Source organism: Chlorocebus sabaeus, chromosome 16, assembly GCF_047675955.1.
Source record: "Chlorocebus sabaeus isolate Y175 chromosome 16, mChlSab1.0.hap1, whole genome shotgun sequence".
In the NCBI taxonomy this organism is placed as follows: Eukaryota; Metazoa; Chordata; class Mammalia; order Primates; family Cercopithecidae; genus Chlorocebus; species Chlorocebus sabaeus.
In genome coordinates, this window is record NC_132919.1 from 20,055,328 (window position 1) to 20,081,023 (window position 25,696).

Below are 25,696 nucleotides of genomic sequence, written 5' to 3' on the forward strand. Positions count from 1 at the left end.
GCCATTTCATCAAGGTGTCCGTTTTCACTTTCGTTTTATTCTGATTACAAGTGCTCACTGGTTTGCAGGTTTGTCTTACGCTCTATGCCATGGGTTGGCCAACTTTTTCTCTAAAGAGTTGCAGAGTAAATATTCTATGTGTTACAGGTTATAGGATGCCTGCCTTAACTACTTAACCAAGTTGTGTCAGGAAAGCAGTCACAGAGAATACCCCAGAAATTGATGTGGCCCTGTCCCAATTTTTTGTTTCTTACTATAACAAGAGGGTCAGCCCGATCTGCGTATAGTCTCATCTCTGCTTGCCTCACTGCCTATCACTCAACCCCTTAACGTTTTTGTCTTAAATGACCTTTCTTTTGCTTGGGCATACTTTAATCCCTAGATTAGATCTGCTGTGCTTTCTTTGCCCTCTGACTGTAACTGTCTATTCGTGTGTTCAAATGTCACCTGTTCTAGAGGACTTTTCCAACCAGCTTTCTCTTGTAGCTGCATACACACCATACACTCTGTGTATTAATTAGAGAATGGTATGTCCTAATTTCCAAAGAAAAGCCCTGGTTTGGCCGGGCGCGGTGGCTTACTCCTGTAATCCCAGTACTTTGGGAGACCGAGATGGGAGGATCACGAGGTCAGCAGATCGAGACCATCCTGGCTAACACGGTGAAACCCCGTCTCTACTAAAAATACAAAAAATCAGCCGGGCGTGGTGGCGGATGCCTGTAATCCCAGCTACTCAGGAGGCTGAGGCAGGAGAATGGCGGGAACCCGGGAGGCGGAGCCTGCAGTGAGCTGAGATCCGGCCACTGCACTCCAGCCTGGCAGACAGAGCGAGACTCCGTCTCAAAAAAAAAAAAAAGAAAAGAAAAGCCCTGGTTTGGCCGGGTGCGGTGGCTCATGCCTGTATTCCCAGCACTTTGGGAGGCCGAGGCGGGCAGATCACGAGGTTAGCAAATTGAGACCAACCTGGCCAACATGGTGAAACCCTGTCTCTACTAAAAATACAGAAATTAGCCGGGCGTGGTGGCGCTCGCCTGTAATCCCAGCTACTCAGGAGGCTGAGGTGGGAGAATTGGTTGAACCCGGGAGGCGGAGGTTGCAGTAAGCCGAGACTGCGCCACTGACCTCCAGCCTGGCAACAGAGCGAGACTGCGTCCTGGTTTACATGGAACAGACCTGGTTTATTTCTGCTACCCGTGTATCACATCTAGTAGAGTCTTTGTTACAGATACTACATTGTTTAAACAAATACTATTACTTGGCAATATATAGGCTGGACAGGGTTTGACAGAGCTCTTCTTTATACATCCTGCTCTTGACATAGTTGCGTCTAATACCATGTGAGATGGACGTTCGGTGAACAGAGTTCTCCCTGAAACAGATCATCAAATGTGAAAGACAACCATTGATAACCTGCCTCTCTTTTCCCAACTCTTTCCTTCTCCTTGAAAGTAAATGTAATCAACTTTCCTTTCAAGGACATAAGGCTGTGTGTCCTGACATAATAAATCATGTTTGGATATGAAAGCTACGGGCAATTTTTTTTTCAGGCTCAAGTGGTGTTGGGAAAAGTTTTAGAGGCTGCTGCCCCAAGCTGATTTCTTGTTATTCCCATGTCGTGCCATAAGAAGTACACAAAAGCATCAGGCCTCCAGGCAATGCTGATAATACCAAATTCTGGCTATGATGTTGAATGACAGAAAATCACATTCATTGCTGGTGGGTCAAAACTAATCATCATAAAATCCAGCATTCGAACTCCTTGATATCTACCCCAACGAGTTGAAAATTTATGCACACCAAAACTTAGATATTTAGAGCAGCCTTATTCATAACTGTCAAAACGTGGAAACGGCCAAGATGTCCTTCGGTAGGTCCTCAGAGAAATAAACTAGGTTACCTACAGACAATGGAATATTATCCAGTGCTAAACATGAATGAGCTATCAAGCCATGAAAAGATATGGAGGAGACTTAAATGCATATTAGTAAGTGAAAAAAAGCCAATCTCAAGAGCTACAGAGTGTATGATTTCAACTACGTGACATTCTAAAAAAGGCAAAGTTATGGAGACGGTACAGTGGTTGCCAGGAGTTAGGGGTGGGGTTGAGGGGATGAATAGGCAGAACACAGAGGATTTTTAGGACAATGGACCTATTCTTTAAGATACTATAATGGTGAATACATGTTATTTTACATTTCTCCAAACACATACAATGTACAGCACCAAGAGTGAATCCTAACGTAACCTGTGGGCTTTGATTGGTGACTACGTGTCCTTGTAGGCTTATAGACTGTAAGCAGTGTGGACCACTCTGGTGTGAAATGTTGATAGTGGGAAGTGTTGGGTCCATGTCGGGGCAGAAGGTCTATGGGGACTCTGTACTTTCTGCCCAATTTTGCTATGAATCTAAAATTGCTCTAATATATAATGTATTAGAAAAACTTCATTGAGCACTAAAGCAAATGCAATGCAATATTTGCTGGCTCACCAATAGATGATTGGTTATGTCCTCTAGTTTGAAGTTACTCACTTTGACAGCTTTATTGCCTTTTAAATATTTGAAGTTCACTCCTAATTAGGAACATAGAATACCACAGCGTTCATTTGCATTATTTCAGGGTAGACTGTGATTTCACTATACTTGGAGTTGTTGTGGGTAGGGATGTTGTCTCTTTGCATTCCTAAGACCTAATGTAATGTCTCATACACAGCGGGCACTGGATTAGTGATTGTTGATTGAGAGAGAAAGACTTCTTTAAAAAAGGGTTTTTGTTAAGGAGTCTGGGAATCATGGAACCATAGTGACCAACTGTTACGGACTGGATTGTATCCCCCTCCAATTCAGTTACGGTGCTGCTTCAGAAAGAAAAGAGGTGAGCTATTTTTTAAAAGCATATATCTGTTGGCTTTGAAAATGCCTATATCATCGTGAATAGAATGTTGGTAAAATTATGAAAGCTGAAGACCATTCTGGTGAGGTCTCATGTGGAAATGAGATGCAGCTTATTAGAAACGGGAGGAAAAGTGATCCTTGTTATAAAGTGGCAAAGAACTTGGATGTATCATGCTCTAATGTTTTGTGAAAGGTAGAACTTGCAAGTGATATAATTATATATTTTGCTGAGGAGATTTCTAAGCAAAGTGATGAATGAGTGGCATGGTTTCTCTTTACCACTTATAGTAAAATGCAAGAGAAAAGAGATAAATTAAAATAATACTTAAACAAAAAGGAATCACAGGCCAGGTGTGGTGTGGTGCTTCACTCCTGTAATGCCAGCATTTTGGGAGGCCAAGGAGGGCCGATCACTTGAGGTCAGGAGTTCGAAACCAGCTTAGTGAAACCCTATCTCTACTAGTTTTGTAAAAATACAAAAAATAGCTAGGTGTGGTGTTATGCACCTGTAGTCCCAGCTACTCGGGAGGCTGAGGCAGGAGAATCACTTGAACCTGGGAGGAGGAGGCTGCAGTGAGCCAAGATGGTACCACTACACTCCAGCCTGGGTAAGGGAGCAAGACTCTGTCTCAAAAAAACAGAATCACAGCTTAAGTATCTGGAAAATCCTCAGCCTGTCTATATTGCAAAACGTAAGACACATGTTCAGCCAGGCACAGTGGCTCATGCCTGTCATCTCAGCACTTTGGGAAGCCGAGGCGGGTGGATCACCTGAGGTTGGGAGTTCAAGACCAGCCTGACCAACATGGAGAAACCCCATCTCTCTACTAAAAATACAAAATTAGCTGGGCGTGGTGGCGTATACCTGTAACCCCAGCTACTCGGGAGGCTGAGGCAGGATAATCGCTTGAACCTGGGAGGCGGAGGTTGCAGTGAGCAGAGACTGAGCCATTGCACTCCAGCCTGGGCAACAAGAGTGAAACTCCATCTCAAAAAAGAAAGAAAAGAAAGAAAGAGAGAGAGAGAGAGAGGGAGGGAGGGAGGGAGGGAGGGAGGAAGGAAACAAAAAGAAAAGAAAGGAAAAGAAAAAAAGAAAAGAAAAGAAAACATGTTCTGAACAGAAAACAAAAGGTGAGGCAGAACAGCCATTTGATGGGGAGACGATGGGTGTGACTCATGGATTAATCAACCATCTCAGGAAAAGCCAAGAATGGAGATGGATTATATCCACAGAGATAGAGCTAGTTTGAACTAAAGAGGAATTAAAAAGTGGGATGGCATAAAGGCAGACTGTCAAACTTCTTGGATTCTACAGGACAGGACAGTAAAACTGTTAGGCTGCAAACATTTTTTTGAATGCTGTTATCATTCAAGAAAAGAGAACGACCATGAAGGTGACTCAGTGGTCATCAGGGCTGCACCCTCCCCAGAGGCCCAGGGAGGACATCAGGACTCTCCCTTCCCAACTTGCAAAGGAAGGGCCATGGCTTTGGTTTCCTAGGCCAGGCTGCTGCTGCATAGTATCTTGGTTTTTTCTAGTGAGATTATGATTTTTCAAAGTAGATATTTTATTTATCCTGCTTGAGATGCATTGGTCTTATCAAATCTTTGGGTTGATATTTTATTGATTCTGAAAAATCAAGCACTTCTGAACTATTTTTCTTCAAATGTTACTTTTGTGTCACTTTCTCAACTCTCCCAGTGACATCAATTAAATGCATGTTAGGCTATCTCAATGTATTCCCAAAGTTTCTATCTTCTCTTCTGTGTTTTCATTTTTAGGCTGCTTTCTGTATATTTTCTTATGACCTTTCTTCAGGTCTGTTAATTTTTTCCTTCATTGAAATAAGATCTGAAATCATTCCCGTTCAATGATTGAAAAAGGAACAATTTCAGTTTTAAAGTTTTCAATTGTAAAAATTATACTCTATTCATTTTCAAGCTTTTATGTGACTTTCTTCTATTTTTTTAGGTAACCAGTTTCCTGATCAAATTTTACTATCTTGGCTTTTATTTCTTTTTTCTTTTTTTAAATTTAAGGCCTGGGATGCCTGTGCTGAACGTGCAGGTTTGTTACACAGGTATACATGTGCCGTAGTGGTTTGCTGCACCTGTCAACTCATCATCTAGGTTTTAAACCCTGCGTGCATTAGGTATTTGTCCTAAAGCTCTCCCTCTCCTTGCCCTCTACCACCCTGACAAGCCCGGTGTGTGATGTTCCCCTCCCTGTGTCCATGTGGCTTTTATTTCTTAGAACAAAATCATATTTGCTTAATCATATAAGCCTCAAGATCTAAAATGTGAACACTTTTTGAGAATATTTCTGTCGTTAATTATTTCTCTTGATTTTTCCTTATAGTCTCAAGCCTTGTGTGTCTTTTTATCTTTATGTATATCTTTATTTATATCTGGAAACTGAATCTGATAACTATATTCCTAGGCCTTTGAATCACACAAATGAAAATGACTTAGGTCCCTGAAAATGTGATTATCAGTTTGCTTTTTGAGCTATTAGAAGAATAATAAATTATGTAACCACATTATATGTGAAAGAGAAAATACCAGTTCTCATAAAATATAGGACTTTTACTTAATATTTTAATAATAAACTCATCCTTAAATTTTGATACTTTTATGCTAGTGCTAGTGCTATTATTGTTTAGAGTTTGACATTTAAAAATATTAGATATTCAGAACTGTTAAGAATTTAAAATATTTTATTCAGTGTCAACAATTATATAACTTTTTGGTTTGAAAAGTAATCTTTATAGAAATATAAATAAAGCTTGAATAACATCTGTATAAAAATGTATTTGTGGCCAGGCGCGGTGGCTCCAGTCTGTAATCCCAGCACTTTGGGAGGCCGTGACGGGCGGATCACAAGGTCAGGAGATCGAGACCATCCTGGCTAACACAGTGAAACCCCGTCTCTACTAAAAAAAACATACAAAAAACTAGCCGGGTGAGGTGGCGGGCGCCTGTAGTCCCAGCTACTCGGGAAGCTGAGGCAGGAGAATGGCGTAAACCCGGGAGGCGGAGCTTGCAGTGAGCTGGGATCCGGCCACTGCACTCCAGCCTGGGCGACAGAGCGAGACTCCGTCTCAAAAAAAAAAAAAAAAAAGTATTTGTACTAAGGTATTTTGCATTAGATATTGAAGAATACTTTGCTAACACATTTCTGATGGACTCTGCACACTGGAGTTCAGGAAGATCAATTTCTTTTGGTTATAGGTTGGGTCACTTTGACCTTGTCCCCGTCACAAGAATGGGCTTCCTTAATTTTGAAGATGTTCTACACACATCACATAGGTCAGGATTTATCAATATAATAATTGCACTAATTTAAGTCGTAAGTAAAAGAAAATCCAGCTTAAATCTGCCAACCAATAGACGGATATGACTTACTAACAAACGTCAAAGTATAGGTATCAGGACTAGCGTATTTCAGTGTGTTAATAAAATCATTAATACCTGGTTTGGTTCTAGTAAGTCACACATGTTTTCTTGTTTTCAGATCATTTCCCTTGCAAAGTTATCAAAGTGCTTCCCAAAGGGCATTAGGTATTTGCTTTCTAGTCTACACACCATGAAAAGGAAAAAACATCCGTTCCTGAAGCTCTCTCAAAACATCAACAATGGAAAGACGTGCCCATGTTCTCCCCTTGGGCCACTCTGGGGGCTGGAAATGCTGCAGCAGGGAGCAGGCCCCAGGCTGCACCTGTCCTGTCCTCAAAATGCGGTGTGCAAAAGTGAACAGTAAATCGTTTCAAAGACGCAGGGAAGAAAAACCAAAACATCAGCAGCATCTTCTTTCCCATAATCTTCATGCACCTCCTGGTCCGGATGAGTTCAGGTTCCCATCTCTAAGCACAGGGATTGATTATGACGGCATTTATAGGACTGAGCGCCCCCACACTCTGTGATCCAGCACGGAATTATGTTACATCACCATAGGAAGAGTACAGAGGCTTAAACAGAAAAAAAAAAGCAAATTTTCAAGTACATGCGCAATGAGTTTGAGGAAGGTATTAAAAATGTCTACTATATCAGAGATACGATCCAAATGACAAAGCGTTGCCAATCAAAACATTTATGCTTAGTTTAAATAGTTTTCAGAAGATGTGTGCTAGGCAAAACCATCGTCCTCTGATTCAAGTTTCACTACGTTGCTGTCACGGAGTGAATAGGAAATACTTGTACATGGAAATGGATTTTTTTCTGAGTTTTAAAAAGAGAAGTTTTCCAGTTCTTTGACATTATCAAATATATTAACCACGAATAAACATTACCTTAATAAAAAGAGTTATTTTCACTTTTTCAAAAAAAAAATCCATACACAGACCCAACCACCACAGTGACGAAACCACGAAAGAAAAGGTCCACGACAAAAGCACTGATATGTGGCGTAGAAGATCCAGAATCACACACAGACTCTAAGCCTGACTCACACATTGACTGTTGTGACGTTAGTGCAAAACTTACAATTATCTGTATATACAAAACTTAGTGATATGTATATACAACACTTATATGTATATATGAGCCATTTTACCTGGTTTCGGGTCTCATAAGAATAACAAATAATTTATATTTCAGGAGCTCCACAATGAATTAATATGTAGACAGATTTACTGATTCATTTGTTTCTATTTTATTGTTAAATTGATTTAATTTTACCACAAATGAACATACCATTTTTACCCTCTTAGCCATTTTTAAGTATACCGTTCAGTATTTTAGTATATTCATGTTGTTGTAAATCCAATCTCCACAACTTTTCATTTCTTGCAAAAATGAAACTGTGTACCCATTAAACAACTCCCAACTCCCCCTGCTCCACCCGCTAGGAACCCTCTAGTATGATTCCACTTTCTGTTTCTAGGAGTTTGCCCACTCGAGATACTACATATAAATAAAATTATACAGTGTTTGCCCTTTGTAAATGGCTTATTTCATTTAGCATAATGTAGTCAGGGTTCATCCATGCTGTAGCATACATGAGAATTCCTTCCATTTTGGGGATGAATAATATTTTACGGTGTGCCAAAACGTGCATCACAGTTTGCTTATACGATCATTCATTGATGGACACTTAGGTTGCTTCTACTGTCTGGCTATTGTGAACAATGCTGCTTTGAACATGAGTGTAGAACTATCTCTTTTAGACCCTATTTTCAGGTTTACTCGGTATGTATCCAGAAGTGGAATTGCTAGATTATACAGTAATTCTGCTTTTAAGTGTTGAGGAACTGACATACTGTTTTGCATAACATCTGCACACCTTAAATCTCTTCCAACAGTGTACAGGGTTTCAATTTCTCCACAGTCTAGACAACATTTGTTATTTTCTTTTTGAAAATATAGTAACCATGGCTACTATTAGCCATGGTTATTATTTATTTTATTCACCAGATTATCTTCTTCAGTGTTTGAGTTTTACAAGAATATCAATTCCATTTTTCTACTATTATCCTGTTATAAATATTTCATATAAATATCTCATCAAATAAGATAATTTAGTGTTACTGTTTTTATTTCAATGTTTTATAGTGAAGGCCACTGAAGATACATAAATGATATTTTGCTTTGACTCCTTTGTGAATGGCTATAAATAAAATTTTTTCAATAACTCACTATGTGCCAATCACCCCACAATGTTCACAGTAGGCTTTAATATTGCCATGTTAAACTTCTCTACTTGTGATTTTTATATCTAACCCAGTTGGTAGCAAGACAGTTTTGTTTCTTCATTGAAATGGCTCTGGCTTTATGTAGACCATTCATTCACTTTCCATGCCACTTCCCTGAAATATTTGTGGTTCATTTTTTCAACTCAAGTAAACATGTTTTTTTCCCAATACTCTGCTACATTCCTGATGTCATCCACACTATGCAAACAGTCAAAACGTAACTCTGGTCCCTTCTAGGAGAAGCTCATAATATTTCATTCAAAATAAATTATGAAAACTTGACCAAAACATGATACACTATTCATTTGTCTTTTAATTAGTAAATGCTTATTTATTATCTTTCTCAAATGTTTCACCTTCTTCTATAATATTTAGCATTTTACTTTTTACCTTTTTAATTTCTAGATTATATTCATTTCTACAAGACCACATTTTTATTTCATTGCCTATGCATTTGGCATTCCTATCTGGCAAGCTTCCTCTGTTATTTACTGGTATACATGTAATTGCTTCTTTTTCATTTATATTTTACTCTCTGTGACATCTTTATAATTAGTTGATAATTTCTGTCATGCGTCATTAAGATAACTCATTGCTATAAATGTCCTATTTTTAAAATTCTTCTCAGCTCCTTTTCTTATTTTTCTTTTAATTCTTCATGTATTCTATTTTCTGATTCTTGTTTCTTAGGCTTCGAAAATACCTTTGTATGTCCCTCTGGATGACTTTAGTGTCACAATTATTCTTTAAATTTTATATAAGTTTTACATACATTTAGTATTTTCTGGATAATGATATTGTATTTGAAGCTTGAGTATAAATACAAAAGATCTTTTTTTCCCCAAGACATTTAATAAAAAGAAATAATGTTAATGTAGTTAGAGCAGATTAGTAGATGAAATGCATGACTTTCCCACCCACGAATAATGGTTCCTCTTTCCCTTCGCCACAAAGAACATGCCGTATGTAAAGCACAGGATTTTCTTTCCTAGCTGCACATGAAGATTTCACAAGCCTTATGCCTGTGGGAGTTAATTTTAATGTATTCACTTGGGTGGGTCCAGTGCCCAGATACTTGGTCAAACATTATTCTAGATTTTTCTGTGAATGTGTTTTTTGGATGAAATTAACATTTACATTGGAAGACTCTGTGTAAAGCAGGTGGCCTCCATTCTGTGGGCATGCCTCATCCAATCCGCTGAAAGTTTTGACAGAATGAAGACTGACTTCTCCCAAGCAGGAAGGGATTGGGCCAGCAGACTGCTTTGGACGCAAACAGCAACTCTTTCCAGGGTCTTCGGCCTCCCGGCCTACCCTGCCGTCTTTTGGACTTTTAAGGGAGTGGCTCGCATGATTGTGTGCGTCTATACCTATATCCAATCTATATCATCTGCCTCACTCAGTTCTCCAGAGAACCCTGACATATGCCCTTAAAGGTCACTTTATATCAAGCGTTTATTTTTGCCAGACATGACTGGGTTGCACTAATATTTGCCTTCCTTTTCTTAAAATTCTACCTTCATTTTTTGTTGACTATTACCTCCACGACTCATCTTTGTAGTACGAGCGTGCTATTTGTTGTCAAGATGAAAACTACACACACACACAATTGAATAAACATGAAAGGAACGGTGGTGACCAGAATGCAGATGGATGCGAGAAGGAAGGGCTGTGAGCTGCCACCTCATTGATCCACAATGGCACCATTTTCCTTTCACCTTAACTTTTAGAAACTTTTTTTCCACCTTGCAATTGCTTATGCAATAAACTTCACTTTCACTTAGACTCCATAACTTATCCCAGAAACCTCAATGCCTCTAAGCAGCAATACATAGACTTGACAAAGAGACGTGTTACCTTGTTCAAACAACCCGACGATTCGGTGAAAGCACATAACGACCATCTTCACGTTACATAGTTAACCCGAATTGCCAATTAAATCGACGTGTTCTCATCTGATGTAGTTATTGGCCTAGCTTTTTCTCCGTATTCTTGTACTGGAGACATTTAATATGGTCATCATAAGTGAAGGTAAGTTATTTCAAATAAATACACTAATTGGATCAGGTTCAATTCTATTTTGCTTTCTATATTTCAACTGTGCATGTATACCTGCACTATTAATTTGGTTTTAATTATAATTTTGATTATTAATTTGAATCTAAACTTATCTCCCATCCCTGATACTTACCTGGTTGGAGCTAGCACAATCTTTGACTGGATTATAGTAGTTACCTCCAAATGACCTTACTGTGTTTGCTTTTGCCTCCCATTAACGCTTGCACTCAGTCCAGCAGCCAGAATGTTCCTTTAAAGATACACGTCAAATCATATTACTCCTCTGCTCACAACCTTCCAACAGCTCTTAATCATACTCCAGCTAAAAACTGTAATCCTTAAACTGGCCTGCAAAGTCCATTATGATTCAGTCCTCAGTACCTTTCCAACTATTTCTCCTGTTGCTTTTCCACTTTTCTTTCTCCGCTGAAGTGATGCTGGCCTCCTTGAAGTTTCCTTCTCAGCGCTTTTCAGCTATAGGAGTTTTGTGCCCTGTCCTCGTTCACTGTAACAGGCTCTTGCAGATATTTCCACAACTCACTCCTCATATCATTTATATCTTCTCTCAAATGTTAACTTCGCAGTGAAGTCTTCCTTCCATATCCTACTTAAAATTGTACCAGGTTCCCCAACCCAGCAGGAGCTTCTGTCTCCTCTGTGATTTGTTTCCCTCCAAAGCACTTATTGCCTTCGAATAAATTATACAACTTATTTTACTTTTTCTCTTTGTCTCTTTTTATGGCTTTTTTGGTACATTTCTTATTGTATCTCTTCCACCAAATACATTTGGAATAAAACATTTTTACTAATTTGTCTCTTCTCCATAATTTCAGCAAAAGCAACAGACATGCATTCAGATTAGGAACACAATAAATACAACGAAGTTGAATAAATGAAATGGAGGGGAGTGAAGTATTCCAGATGGAAGAGGCAGTACGTGGCCAAAAGGAAACAGACCACACGCATTGGAGAAAAAGGATGGCCAGACTTGCAGAAACCTGGAATTGGTGATTGGCTTTAGAAGTGGACAGAAAAAAAAAGGAGGCATAGAAAGTGCCAACGTTTGGCTACACAGTGAAGAAAGACCTAAAATAATAAAAACATTGGCATCACCTGTAGACTCAAACCCTGTGAGTGAAGGACCTGAGCAATGAAGGATGGGTTGAGCCTGTGACTAGCCTTCTTCAGCATATGTAAAATGATGTCTGCTTTTCTTATTTGTCATTTCACTGACTTTGTATACACAGTAGTTTTCCCATATCCATGGAGGATACATCCCAAGACCCCCAGAGGATGCCTGAAACCACAGATAATAACAAATCCTATGTATCCTATGATTTTTCCTGTACATCCATACCTATCATAAAGTGAGTTTATACATTAGGCACAGTAAGAGACTAAAAACAGTAACTCATAATACAATAGAACAATTATAACAATACAACCTAATGAAAGTTATTTGAATGTGATCTATCTCAAAGTATCCTATCGTAGTGTACCATGGGTAACTGAAACAATAGCAAACACAATTGCAGAGAAAGGGGGATACTGTAGTAAAATAAAGGGCGATGGGTAGAGCGTAGGAAGCATTCGCAATTAGAACAGTTGGCAGGAGGGAAGGAAACATACTTTAAATTGGAATGTGGATCACAGGGCTGCCTCCTGCCAGTCATGACCGCAGGGTACAGGGGCCTTTGGTATTTCAGGTCTTGTCTCCCACCACTCATACTGCTCGAAAGACTCCATCAGCAACCAGAACTGAATCACACCTGACCCAGATTGTCATTTCTGATGACTTTGACTTCAACAAACAGACGTATTTTTAATCTTTAAGTGTGTGTGAAATTAGTACGGCCTAATGAATTGAGTATATGGATGAGGGTTGTGGCCTTTGTAACGTTTTCTCCAACCAGAACCTGCTGAAATAGCACAGATGGTGATGAGGACGGTTCAAACACGAGAATTCTTGGAAAGGTGATTGGGTAAGTGACAAGAATCTTGGTCTCCTGCCATTTCCATCTCTGCATGTACTTACTGTGTGAATTTGGAGGAGTCATGTAATCTTCTGGCTTCAGTGTGTTTAGCTCTGTAATTAATATGTTCAGTAACAGTTCTTCTATCTGACCTAAAAATAACCATTTTTTCTAAAGGTATATATTAGAACTATATATATATAAAATATACAAATATATAACATGTATATCCTTAATATATATAATAAACACATTACACATGTAAATTTAATGATCTACCCTATTCTCAGCCTCTACTTTCCTCTGATAATGACATCATTCAAATACTCTAAAAAGCTAATATTGTAGAATCTTTATATTTAAAAGAGTTTTGTAATGCTCTAAACTTAACTGCATATTGCTAAGTGAAAGAGGCCAGTCTGAAAAAGCTACCTACTGTATGATTCCAACTATATGACATTCTGGAAAAACCAAAACTATAGAGATAATAAAAGTATCAGAGGCTTTTAGGGGGTTCAGGGAAATGGGTGAGGAATTAAATAAATGGAGTACAGCACACTTTTCGGGCAGTGAAACTATTTTTTATGGTTAATAATGGATATGTGACATTACAGTTTTATCAAAACCTATCGGCCCCAAACAGAATGTTGTAAACTCTGGACTTTACTTGTAGAGACAGGACTTTAGGTAAAAGTCCATATTGGTTCATTAATGGTAGCAAATATACCACACTAACGCCAGATGCTAATAGGAGCAGAAAGTGTGTTGGGAGGTGGGAAGGCATATGGAAACTGTACTTTCTGTGCAATTTCTCTCTGTAAACCTCAAACTGCTCTAAAATTTTTCTATTGAATTTTTCAGTTATTTCAGTTATTCTCTATAAATTAGCATAGCTATCAGTCCCCAATGACCTTGCTAATTTGAGGTTACTTATGTATATATGGTTCTCGATTTAGTCTGTTTGGGCAAATAGTAAACTGCATGGCTTTTACTCTCTCTGACTTTCTTTATCTGTCCTTCACAGAAATTGAAGTTCAAGTACAAGAAGAACTTTCACATCGCCCAGGTTTTAATTTGGAAGGTTTCTAATGGTCCTCTGTCCTGGTGCTCACTGTGAACCCTAACTGCTTGTGCTAGAATCCAATTATGATGTTAGCTGCTCTGCCACAGCTTCCAATCAGTATTTATGTTGAGTTCTTTCATTTTATGTTGCTCTAATAGAATACTTGAGACTGTGTAATTTACAAAGAGCTAAGTTTTCTTTATTTCTTTATTTCTTTATTTAGAGACGGAGTCTTGCTCTGTCGCCGAGGCTGGAGTGCAGTGGCGCAATCTCGGCTCACTGCAAGCTCAGCCTCCTGGGTTCATGCCATTCTCCCGCTTCAGCCTCCTAAGTAGCTGGGACTACAGGCCCCCGTTACCACGCCCGGCTAATTTTTTTGTATTTTTAGTAGAGACGGGATTTCACCGTTGTAGCCAGGATGGTCTTGATCTCCTGACCTTGTGATCTGCCCACCTTGGCCTCCCAAAGTGCTGGGATTACAGGCTTGAGGCACTGCGCCCAGTCCAAAGTTTTATTTCTTACAGTTCTGGAGGCTGGGGAGTCCACCATTAAGGTGCTGGCATCTTGTGAGAACCCTCCTGCTGTGTCATTCCACGGCAGAAGGCAAAAGGGCAGGACAGTGCCAGAAAGCGAGGGGGAAGAACTCAGTTTTATAACAAACTCACTCTCAAGATAACTGACCTATTCCTGCTATAGCAACATTCATCCATTCATGAGGGCAGAGCCTGCATGACCTAATCACATCTTACTTGGCTCCATCTCTCAACACTGTTCCATTAGGAATTAAGTATTTAACACATGACCTCTGGGAGACACATTCAAACCATAGCATATGTCCTCTATGCAGTTGCCTTGTCTAGATGTAGGACACTGAGAATTTACCACCCTTCCCAGCACTGACGTGCTCTCTAGGTGTCTCAAGAATTCTTGGCTGTGTCTCCACCAGGCTTCAAGACCCTCCATTGGCCTGGCTTTTGGACTTCTATGGTTCCAGCCCTTGCTAGATACGGGTTTCTCTAAAAGATCTGTATTCTCCACGGTCTGTATAGAGAAAACACAGTCTCAAATCTCCTCTAATTTAGGGCCCTGATAAAAATTACCTGGTCTTCTACTCTACAAGCTCACCATACCCCTTCAGGTTTTGAACCTGGGAGAGACAGAATATGGAGCCCTTTCTTAAAAGTAAATGCATAATTGACATTAACGAGGGATTTATAATCTATTCATTATGAAATCCTCAGGAACATATAGGTTTTTCCAAGGAGTGAAAAATAATTATTTTCATGTAAGTCATATGTCAATTAACAATATTTTTTACACAATTAAAAATCTCATTTTTGCTATGAAACGTGAAACACATTTCCTTTTTTTTGAGGCAGGGTCTCACTCTGTCGCCCAGACTGGAGTAAAGTGGAGTGATCTCGGCTCATTGCAACCTCTGTCTCCTGGATTCAAGCAATTCTCCTGACTCAGCCCCCTGAGTAGCTGGGGGTATGCCACCATGCCCAGCTAATATGTTTTTCGTTTTTTTTTTTTAGTAGACACGGAGTTTCACCATGTTGGCCACGCTGGTCTCAAACACCTGACCTCAACTGATCCACCTTCCTTGGCCTCCCAAAGTTCTGGGATTACAGGCATGAGTCACCGCACCTGGCCATATTTCCTTTTTGAAATGTGATTTATTTTATGAGGAGGTGTGAAATATAATAAACAAATGAATAAATAAATCATATATTTTTATGTTAATGGATTTGTGACCAGACCAAGAAATAAACAGAAGTAGTAAATGAGAGACGTTGGCTTCGACTCATGTGAGTTTCTGTGTGTTTGTTAATTGGTAAAGGAAATGGGCCAACACCAACTTGGAATACACTGATGCTGATTTCTACTACTTCATCAGAGGCAAGCATTTAGGGAAGTGGAGCAGACAAAATCAAGGACTCGGTCAGGGCTCAGCAAGAACTGGGCTTGCTAGGTGTCTGCGAGGCACCTTTCATCCCGTTAACCTCTGCGATGCTGTGTCTGCGTTGTCCTTCTGGATAAATAGATGTACAGACTCTGTAGAGCTACTATCAACAGAGTCTTAGGCCACCTTCAACACTTCCCCTTGATTCCACTGGATAACATGAGAGCCAAAATTTCATCCCACCCCTGCTAATCACCATTGTTTACGAGGTTCTTAGCTACCCCAAGGCCCTCCAACATGCCCACTCACAAGATGGGAGCTAAGTAGCACTGAAATGTAAATTTAAATAAAAAAATATTAATAGAACATTTGATAAGATTTCAACCACCATGGTAAGTAAAAGCTCACATATAATCCATTTAGAAAGGTCTCTGGATACAGCATACAAAATCATTTGTATAAAAATACACATACATGCAAAATTCAATTGTATTTCTATGTATCAACAATTAAGAAAAAGAAATGCAAAGAATAGACCTGGAAGACCTAAACTATCAGATATGGAACATGTTATTAATTTACAGTAAGTCGGGCAATAAGCACAGGGTAAAAAACCATCAATGTTAAAATGGAGTCCAAAAAAAGATTCAAAAACAGAGATAACCTGATTTATGACATGTGGCACTGACATTTACAGAAAAAGCTTAATTTTAAAAAAATTTTGCTGAAATCATTGCCTAACAGTTTGGAAAAACAGTGTCATTGCCCTTACCTTACACCGCAATTAAAAATTTATCCCACTTGCATAGATCTAAATGTGAACAGAAAAACAATAAATGTTATAGAGAAAAACACAGGAGATCGCATCACACTCTTTAGAGGCGGCACACATTTTTAAAACAGAACACAAAAAGCTTGATCCACAGGGGGAAAAAAGAAAACTGCATTATGTTACAATTGAGCATTTCATTCAGGAGAGCAGCGGGACACAACAGAAAGTAAAAGATATTCACTACGTAGATACACCATTTAAGACTCATATCTAGAATACACAAAAAGAATGTTCCAAAGAACACAATAGGTAGAACGAACTACTATAAATTGAAAAGGGTAAGTCAAGAGATCCAAAAAAATTAGCCAAAGGCTTGAATATATATTTTACAAAATTTTATATATATATATATATATATACACACACACACACGAACAGTAACACACAAAAAGTGGCTCAACTTACAAGGAAAATTAACTTAAACTTGGTGTCAGTAAATATATGCTCTAGTGATTATAATGAAAATAGACCCAAAAAAAACTAACTTTTTTTTTTTTTTAATAAACTGATGCGAGTTTAAGTTGGCAAAAATTCTTAGGAATTCTGTTTGGTGGTATCTATCAAGATTGAAAAAGTATTCAGAATTAGTAAATCCACTCCAAGCCATGTACCCAACAGAAAGTAGTACCAATTTTTACCAAAAGACATGTGCTAGAATGTTAATAGAAGCAGTCATGGTGACGGTCCTAACTGAAAACTGCCCATCCACATTAAAATTTATAAATTAATTGTGGATGGCCGGGCGCGGTGGCTCAAGCCTGTAATCCCAGCACTTTGGGAGGCCGAGACGGGTGGATCACAAGGTCAGGAGATCGAGACCATCCTGGCTAACCCGGTGAAACCCCGTCTCTACTAAAAAAATAAAAAAAACTAGCCCGGCGCAGTGGCGGGCGCCTGTAGTCCCAGCTACTCGGGAGGCTGAGGCAGGAGAATGGCGTGAACCCAGGAGGCGGAGCTTGCAGTGAACTGAGATCGTGCCTCTGCACTCCAGCTTGGGGGACAGAGTGAGACTCAGTCTCAAAAAAAAAAAAAAAAAAAAAAAAAAAAGACAGGAACAACAGACACTGGGGCCTACTGGGGTGGAGGCAGGGAGGGCCCAAGGGCTGAAAAACTACCGATCAGGTATTATGCTGACTACCTGGATTTTACTGTAGCACAGCCTCTCCTGAGGGGAAGCGCAGATTCACCTGGAGGGAGTGTGGATACAGCGGGTCTGAAGAGCCCAGCCACAGATGCAAGTGGCCATGCCTGCCGCCCTGGTGTCTGGCCACCTGCCCACCTCCAATGCAATGGATTCCACTTTGGGTCATCCCTACCCACCTCACAGATCAAGACACTTGAGTCTCAAATTTGGAGCGACTCACTGACAGTCACACAGAGAATGCACAGCTGAGTTGAGATTTGAGCACAGTCTATGGATTCCAGAGTCTGTCTCCTCTGCAACCGCAGAATGACCCAGTGGCGTCCACAGAGCTGTTGTTCCTTGGGTGTGAGCTATCGCCCCGGGACAAGGTTAGCCACTTCCTGTGCGTGACCATCAGCTAAGCTAAGTGCCCAAGGGCACTGGGCAGAACCTCAGACTTTCATCTTGGTTCCAGGTAATGGAGCCCCAGGCTGTGAGCAAGGGGGCTGTGTGAGGACGTGTTGGTGCCAGTGGGGTCGGCATTACCACGCCTCACCCCGCATCGGCTGCCGCACTTGTGCCATGGCGTGGCTTTTGGTGGCTGTGTGACTGTCGCTGTGCACTGCCCTGCCCCGTGTTTCTCCAGGGGCCCAGGGCTAAGGTCTGTTCTGTTCTGACCTCTGATGCCTGCATGGGCTGGTGGGGCAGGAGGGGAGCTTGCTGTGGATTGCAAACAGGAAGTACAGAGCCACATGGCCAGGGGAGGGACCCAGAGGTGGACCTATTTGAGGACAGGGAGCAGAGAACACCACGTACACACCAAGTTGTGTAGCTGCACACGGTGGAAGGGCTGACCTTCTCTGCCCGCTTCGTGGGCTCCCTGAATTCTACTGTCCTTTCTCTCCAGCCCTGCCAGGCCCCACCTCACCCCGACTCCAGGTTTCTCTCACATCCCACTGAGAACCGCCACTCCTTAGTGAGACCTGGAACTGTAGTGGGCTTGTTGTGCGTGGGGAGGGAAGAGAGCAAGGCAGGTCCTGTCCCAGACCGGTGGGGTTCACCATCTTGTGGAAGGCCAGGCCGTGGACAAGCCATGCAGACGACACATTCCTCTCAGTGCACGGAGGCCACGTAACCCAGCTGCAGGTGAGATGGGAAGGGGAAGGCTTCCCCGAGGAGGACAGGGCAGGCTGTGGCAGGGGTGTGGAGTGTGGAGCCAGACCCCAAGTTATGTCCCTTACTAGATATGTGGCCTGGAGCAAGCTACTGCCTGTCGGTTCTGTGAGTCTGAGGTTGTTCACCTCATGGAGTTGCTGTGAGGATGATTTGGGAGAATACATTTTGAGGGGATCATGAGCTCTGTGTGCTGGAACTGCTCATTCAAAAAGCAACCATGGACCGGGCGTGGTGGCTCACACCTGTAATCCCAGCACTTTGGGAGGTCGAGCCAGGTGGATCACCTGAGGTCAGGAGTTCGAGACCAGCCTAGCCAACATGGCGAAACCCCATCTCTACTAAAAATACCAAAATTAGCCAGGCGTGGTGGTAGGTACTTGTAATCCCAGCTACTCGGGAGGCTGAGGCAAGAGAATCACTTGAACCCAGGAGGAGGCGGAGGTTGCAGTGAGCCGAGATCGGGCCACTGTATTCCAGCCTGGCTAATGAACGAAACTCTGTCTCAAAAAGATAAATAAATAAATAAAAGCAACCGTGTTGAAACTACATGGTGGGAACAGGGGGTTCCAGGCAGAGGCAACAGCCTTCACAGGTGCTGCTAGGGGCGGGGAAGGCTGTGAGTGGCTCTGTGCTGGAGGCTGAGCTAAATCCCTTCCTCTGGGACTCCCAGCCTGCGGGAGTGTAGGGGTCACTCTACATCCAGAAGCAGGGGGGACCCCACCCCGGATCTGCTTTGAAGGTAGAGACACTTCCACACGCTTACCAAGAGGGCACAGAAAGACCTTCCACACACACAGCAAGAGGGCTGTGAAAGACCTCTACGAGGAAAACTACAAACACTGCTGAAAGAAATCACAGATGACACCAACAAAGGGAGACACATCCCATGTTCATGGATGGGTTGAATCAATATGTTTTTTCAGTTATTTCCAAATATGTACGAGGGATTCACACGTATTATGAACATTTAATAAAATCCACCTGCTGCTCACACATGGGGCTTCGCGGGGAGAGCAGGGCAGGCTCCCAAGCTGGACTGAAAATGGCTTGAGATGTTTTTGTTTTTGTTTTTTTTTGAGATGGAGTCTCGCTCTGTCACCCAGTCTGGAGTGCAGTGGCCAGATCTCAGCTCACTGCAAGCTCCGCCTCCCAGGTTTACGCCATTCTCCAGCCTCAGCCTCCCGAGTAGCTGGGACTACAGGCGCCTGCCACCGCGCCCGGCTAGTTTTTTATATTTTTTAGTAGAGACAGGGTTTCACCGTGTTAGCCAGGATGGTCTCGATCTCCTGACCTCGTGATTCGCCCGTCTCGGCCTCCCAAAGTGCTGGGATTACAGGCTTGAGCCACCGCGCCCGGCCCCCGCTTGAGATGTTGATCAAGAGAGTTGACCGGCCCGGGGTTCTGTTGTGACGACTCCAGGCTGACACGAGGAGCTCCCTTTCCAGGCTTGCGGGCAGGTGCAGGGAGCGTCTGCGTCTCCCTGAGGGGACGGAGCCTGCCCCAGCGAGTGGGGCTACTCATTTGCCCGGCAGAGGGGGATGAGGAGCACCAAGGGCACAACCTTGTTCCTCCATGTGGAGGCTGCAGAGGACTGAGTTGGGAAGAGTAAGCATTCGGGGCGGCTGGAGATGGCGCCAGGAGGGACCAGATGACAGCTCCACGTGCCAGGCTGGGAGGCCGATGTCCTGCTGGGGGCAGGGGCGGCCACTGGAAGAGAGGTCAGAGCAGGGCTGTTGGGAGAGCACCCTGTTGCTGCTGGGTGGTGGTGATGGCAGCAGGGGCCCTGTGAAAGGCTGTTTCTGGCAATAATGGGAACCAGAGATGACAAGGACCTGGAAGGGGGATGGAGGAACAGTGCACTGGCATGAGATTAAAACTGGAGGGAGAGGCCCTGTAGTGATCATAATGGCTCTCATCTCGCAGGGCCCTTGTGGAGCCTCAGTGACTTGGGGTTTGTGAAGTACAGAACCACGCCCGGGACTCAAGGGTCCACTCCCCTGGTTGGGTGGATGCCCCCCTGGGACAAGCTGTATTCGCTTCCTGGGGCTGTGATAGTGTTCACGTGCCGGGTGCTTAAAATAACACTGACTGATTCTCTCCAGACTGGAGGCCAGACGTCAGATTCCACGTCAGCAGGACCCCACTCCAGTCAGATTCCACAGTCAGCAGCGCCCCACTGAAAGCCCAGGGGCAGATCCTTCCCTACCTCTTCCAGCTTCTGGTGGCTGCCCCAGGCCTCCTGAGCTGGTGGCCCCTTCACTCCCATCTCTGCCTCTGTCTTCACATGGCTTCTCTCCCGTGCCTGTGTCTTCTGCCTTCTCTTCTCGTATGGGACACTTGTCACTGGATCTGGGGCCCACCCTAATCCAGGATGTTCTCATTTCCAGATCCTTGTATTTATATGTCTGCAAAGAATCTTTTATCCAAATAAGGTCACATTTGCAGGGGGCATATCTTTGGGCCGGGGGGCACCGTTCAGCTCACTACATAGGGTGAGGGACTGGGTCGCCTACCAGGGCAGGGACTCCGTACAGACCAGGAGCTCCGAGCTAGGAACCGCCCCCCTCCATGCGAGGGTGATGCCAGCCTTGGGGTCAGTCATGTGGGTTCAGAGTTCTGCGGAGCCTTTTACCTGGAGAGTTTAGATTGTGTTGGCCTAGAAGGTGGCAGCTGAAGTCACAAAAATGGAAAAGGTTGTGTAGGGACTGGGAGGTGTAAGGAGAGAAAGGGACAGAAAAGGAAGGTCCTAGGTGGGGTAATCTGCATTTGAGGGGTCAGAAGAGGAAGAGGGTCCCACAGAGACATGGAGAAAGAGCAGGTGGGGAGGTCAGAGCAGCTCCAGCAGGGCTGTGTCCACAAAGAAAGTTCTAGAAGGTTGTACTTAACCGCACATAGAAGGGACATCATAAGACGCCTACATATGTCCCCAGCTCTGCCACAAGGAGGTCAGGGGATGCTATAAAGGGCCATTTTCAGGTGCCCCCAAGTTGAGGTTGCCCTTGGTGGCTCCAGCCAGGGGCATGGTGGGGCTGTGGGCTAGGAACCCTGTTTCACTGCCTGGGAGGCTGACAAAGGCTGACAAACTGGACCCTTCCTCTGCCCTGCTTTTTTCCTGCTTAGATGCATCATTTGTCCGTCCCTTCACTCTGGCTCATGAGAACCTAATCAGATACAAATGTGGCAGGGGTGGGGTGTGGGTGGACAAGAGCAGCACAGAACCTCCCTTGAGGGCCTCCTTGGTGTCTGGGGGGCCCGGCCCCATCTGGAAGAAATCAGAAGTGGTTGAATTGATGCCAGGGGGTTGGAAGCCAGTGCACACTACGGTCAGGCGGGTGAGTGAGAGCCCCACGATCATGGGGAGGAAGGACGTGCCAGGGAGTCCCAACGTGACATGGAATCATGGTAGCCTTGAAAGCAGAGGCAGCGCCGTGGCTGGTAGGAGCAGGGGCCCCAGGAGTCTGCCTGGATGGCAGCTTCAAGTCAATGCTCCACTGAGACCTTAGCTCAGCTCTGCCGGGGTGGGAGTCGGGGGTTGGAGTCACATTGCTTTTGCTCCAGGAACTGCTCAAGATGTCACTTATTTTAGGTGCTAGAACTAGATGGGGTGGCCCTGGCTGCAGGCCTCCTGGTTTGCATTGCATTTGTGTATCTTGGGTTGGAAGGGTGCTTTTGCTTTTGTCCTGACTGTACCATGTGCCCTCACAAGGGGGCAGCAGATGCTCCGGTTTTGCTTCCCGGGGTTGAAGCCAAGGTCCAGGGACCTACAAAGGCGGGGACAGAACCACAGTGGACAGGGTGGGCCAGTGTTTCGGGGGTGAAGGAACGCCCCTAAGGAGATGCTGCACAAGAAGTTGGAGTCAGATGTGGGGACCAGGCAGGCTTTGTTTCAATGGGTGTGATCTGGGTGCTGGGAACAGGGGCTGAAGTCTGTGTGTCCCTACCACCAGCAGGATGGAGGTTCGCCTTAAAGAGAGGTGGCCCCAGAAAGACCCAGGGACCCCAGGCCCAAAGGAGAGAAGGAGGTGACACTCTGGAAACCACTTCAGTCCAAGGCCACACACCAAACGGGAGACTTACACCCAGCCTGCCCTCCTGCCTTTTCCTGAACTTATACATCTGCGCATGCAGGCACGCACATGCGGATATGCACGCACACGCACGTGTACACACACACACGTGAATGCACATACACAGACACCCGGAGGACGTAGGGTCGTCTGCAGGGAAGGCCTGAAGGTGTGCACATTTGGAGGTTGTGATGACCTCACAGGGAGGCTGGACCTCACATAGAAAAGCCCCTCTTAAGCACTGGCAGCCCACCATGTGTCAGGGTCACACCTGGAACGTTCAGGGCACCAAGAGCACAGGGAGGGAAGGAGAGATGCTTGCAGAGCAGAGGGATCAGGAAATGGGGACTATCACGGGGACCTGCAGCCCAGGACCCCCGAGGAGGGTGGCAGAAACCTTGGCCAGGCAAGAGGTCCAGCAGCCCCTGCCCACCCCTGCCCACCTTGCCACCAGGCTCCCCTTGCTGGCTGGGCCCCCAAGGTGTGAGTGCATGGCCACGGGCTGGAACTTTCTGCCCAGGTCCCCTGCCTCCTGCATGTTTGCAGGGACCTTTGCTAAAGCCAAGCCCATCTGTGGAGAGAGAGGGGTATCGGGCCCCACTCTGCAGATGCAGACACTGAAGGCAAAGGTGGCTGAATCAAACATCCAGAACCATAGCCCCCTGCCCTCCTGCCCCCTCCCTGTCCCCCACCAGGCCCACCCCTAAATAACAAGTCCCAGTGCTGCCTAGTGGGCTGACCCGAGCCTTCGCTGGGAGCCGCAGCAGGCTGGGGAAAGTATTATTGGGTGAGAAATGGCTTTGAAAACAGTTTGAAAAACAAAAGAAAAAGCGTAGAAATAAACTTTGTGCCAGCCCGCCTGGTCCCAAGGCCGCGGAAACTGTGGGTGCTGCCTCCTGGTGGTAAGACCTGCAAGCTGTGCCTCTGGGACGCTTCCCCCTGGACTTGATTTTCAGACAAGTCTAGAGAATGAGCAATTTTTTTTAATTTTTATTTTTTGGCAAAAGCTTGCGACTAGGCCCCTTTGGTCCTGGGGAACAGCAGACAGTGAGCCGCAGGGCAGGGCCTCTCCATGCCGTGGATTCCCGCCTGTCCTTTCTCACATAATCTCAAGCAAGGCTTATTTACAGCTCCTTGTCTGCCTTCCACTGGGGTGGCATCGGAGTGCCTGGCTGGCTATTCTCACCCCACATCTCTTGGGGATGTTCCCTCTTAGGACACATGGCCCTGCCTCATTGGCTGGAGTGACTGTGTGATATTCCCTCTTGGGAGCGTGCCATGCTGCATTTAACCCTTCATCCCCTGTAGATGGAAGGCTAGGCTGGATCCAGTCTTTTGCAACCTGAACAATGTTGGAGGAATACGATTTGTGTGCTGGGGGAGATGCAGTCCTAGAAGTGAAGCTGATGCAGCAAGGGGAGCCAGGGAAGCATGTTGTAAATGGTGGGGGGTGGTTCCAAATAGCCCTTGAGAGTCCACCCCACCACCAATATGCAAGGTGCCTGTGCTCCCACTCCTGGCGTGACAGGTAGAAAGTGATATTTTTCTTAGTTCTAATTTGCATTGATTTTCTTAGGCTAGGGATTTTGAATCACTTGTGTATCCTCGGGGCCAGGCAAGAGTTATGTTTCATTTTCCACAGAAAGCCTCAGATCATTGGCCTGGGCACAGAGGAATGAGAAGCTGGGGCACCTTCTTCATGTCCTCAAGAGCAGCGAGTCTCTGTTCTGGTCATTCAAACTCAGTGCCCTAAAAATGACCATCATGTGGCCTTGCATGGCTCTGTGGGGTGGCAGGGCTCAGCTGGGTGCATCTTCTGCTGCTCTTGCTTGAGGTCTCTCGAGCAGATGGTCCTGGGGATGGAGCCATTGGAGGCTTGGCTCTGATGCTGCGATGGTCAGGCCTCGCTCCTCCTCCAGGTGATCTCAGGACCTGTCCCTCTTCATGGGGCCTCTCCACCTGGACGACCTGAGTGGTGCTCAAAGTTCCTAAAGGAACAAAAACCAAGGGTGTCAGGCCTTCTTGAGGTGGAGGCCCAGAGTGGCACAGCCTCACCCCCACAGCACTCTCCTGGAATGAGTCCCAGATAGTCCACAAGGGAGTGATGTTGGGTGACCGTGCTCTGGGCGTGGTCTCTCAGCACTCACTACCCCAACCTCAGAGTGTGGTCTGGGTTTCAGAATCTCACACTGAAACATTTGCAATGTGTGCACATGTTTAGTCTTCCTGATTGAATCAATCCAGTTCATTTTCACTTAGTAACATCTTGTAGCCCGGTGTTCTGTCTGTGCTCTGAGGGCTGGCAGTGTCTCCCCTGCTCATGCTTCCAGGGCATAGTTTGTGTTTGATTCCAGAGGTGAGTAGGAGCAAGTAAGCCTTGGCTGTGTGGCACCAAGTTTGCTGGTCCTGGGGGCTTTACTTTCCTCCTTTAGGCCTCTCTGAGCTCTGGGCACCAGACATGAAGGAAGCCACCGGCTAGTGGAGTGACACTAACTCATCCCAAGTTCCCATCTCCCCCTTGTAAATGTCAGAGTGACACTGATGACCCCTAAGAGTCCTAGCAGCTCTGTCACTAGAGATTCCTGAATCTAAGCGCGTGTGTGAGGAAGAGGGACAGCACCAGCCCTGGGGCCGCTGTGTGGCCCTCAGGCTTGGAGCACCCACCTGGGAGTTGGTCAGACCGACCCCCAGGTGCAGCTCCGTGACTGCAAACAATATCTTAAAGACTCAGTTTTGTCATCTGTAAAATGGAGTGTGAACGACGGATGCTGTGCAACACAGTCCAGCAGGTCCTCAAAAAATGAAACAGAGTTATCATGTGACCCAGCCATTCTTCTCCTAGGTATATACCCGAGAAAATGGAAAACATTTGTCCACACAAACATGTGGATGTGAATGTTCACAGCAGCATCATT

At 44.4% G+C, this 25,696-nt stretch overlaps 1 long non-coding RNA gene across 1 annotated transcript; it reads left to right on the top strand.

Annotated features, from left to right (window-relative positions):
- Positions 1 to 763: 763 nt before the first annotated feature.
- On the top strand, positions 764 to 14,271 carry LOC103242527 (uncharacterized). Its single transcript, XR_012088765.1, has 2 exons — positions 764 to 2,873; positions 11,475 to 14,271. It is a non-coding gene; the product is annotated as an uncharacterized lncRNA (long non-coding RNA).
- Positions 14,272 to 25,696: the final 11,425 nt, after the last annotated feature.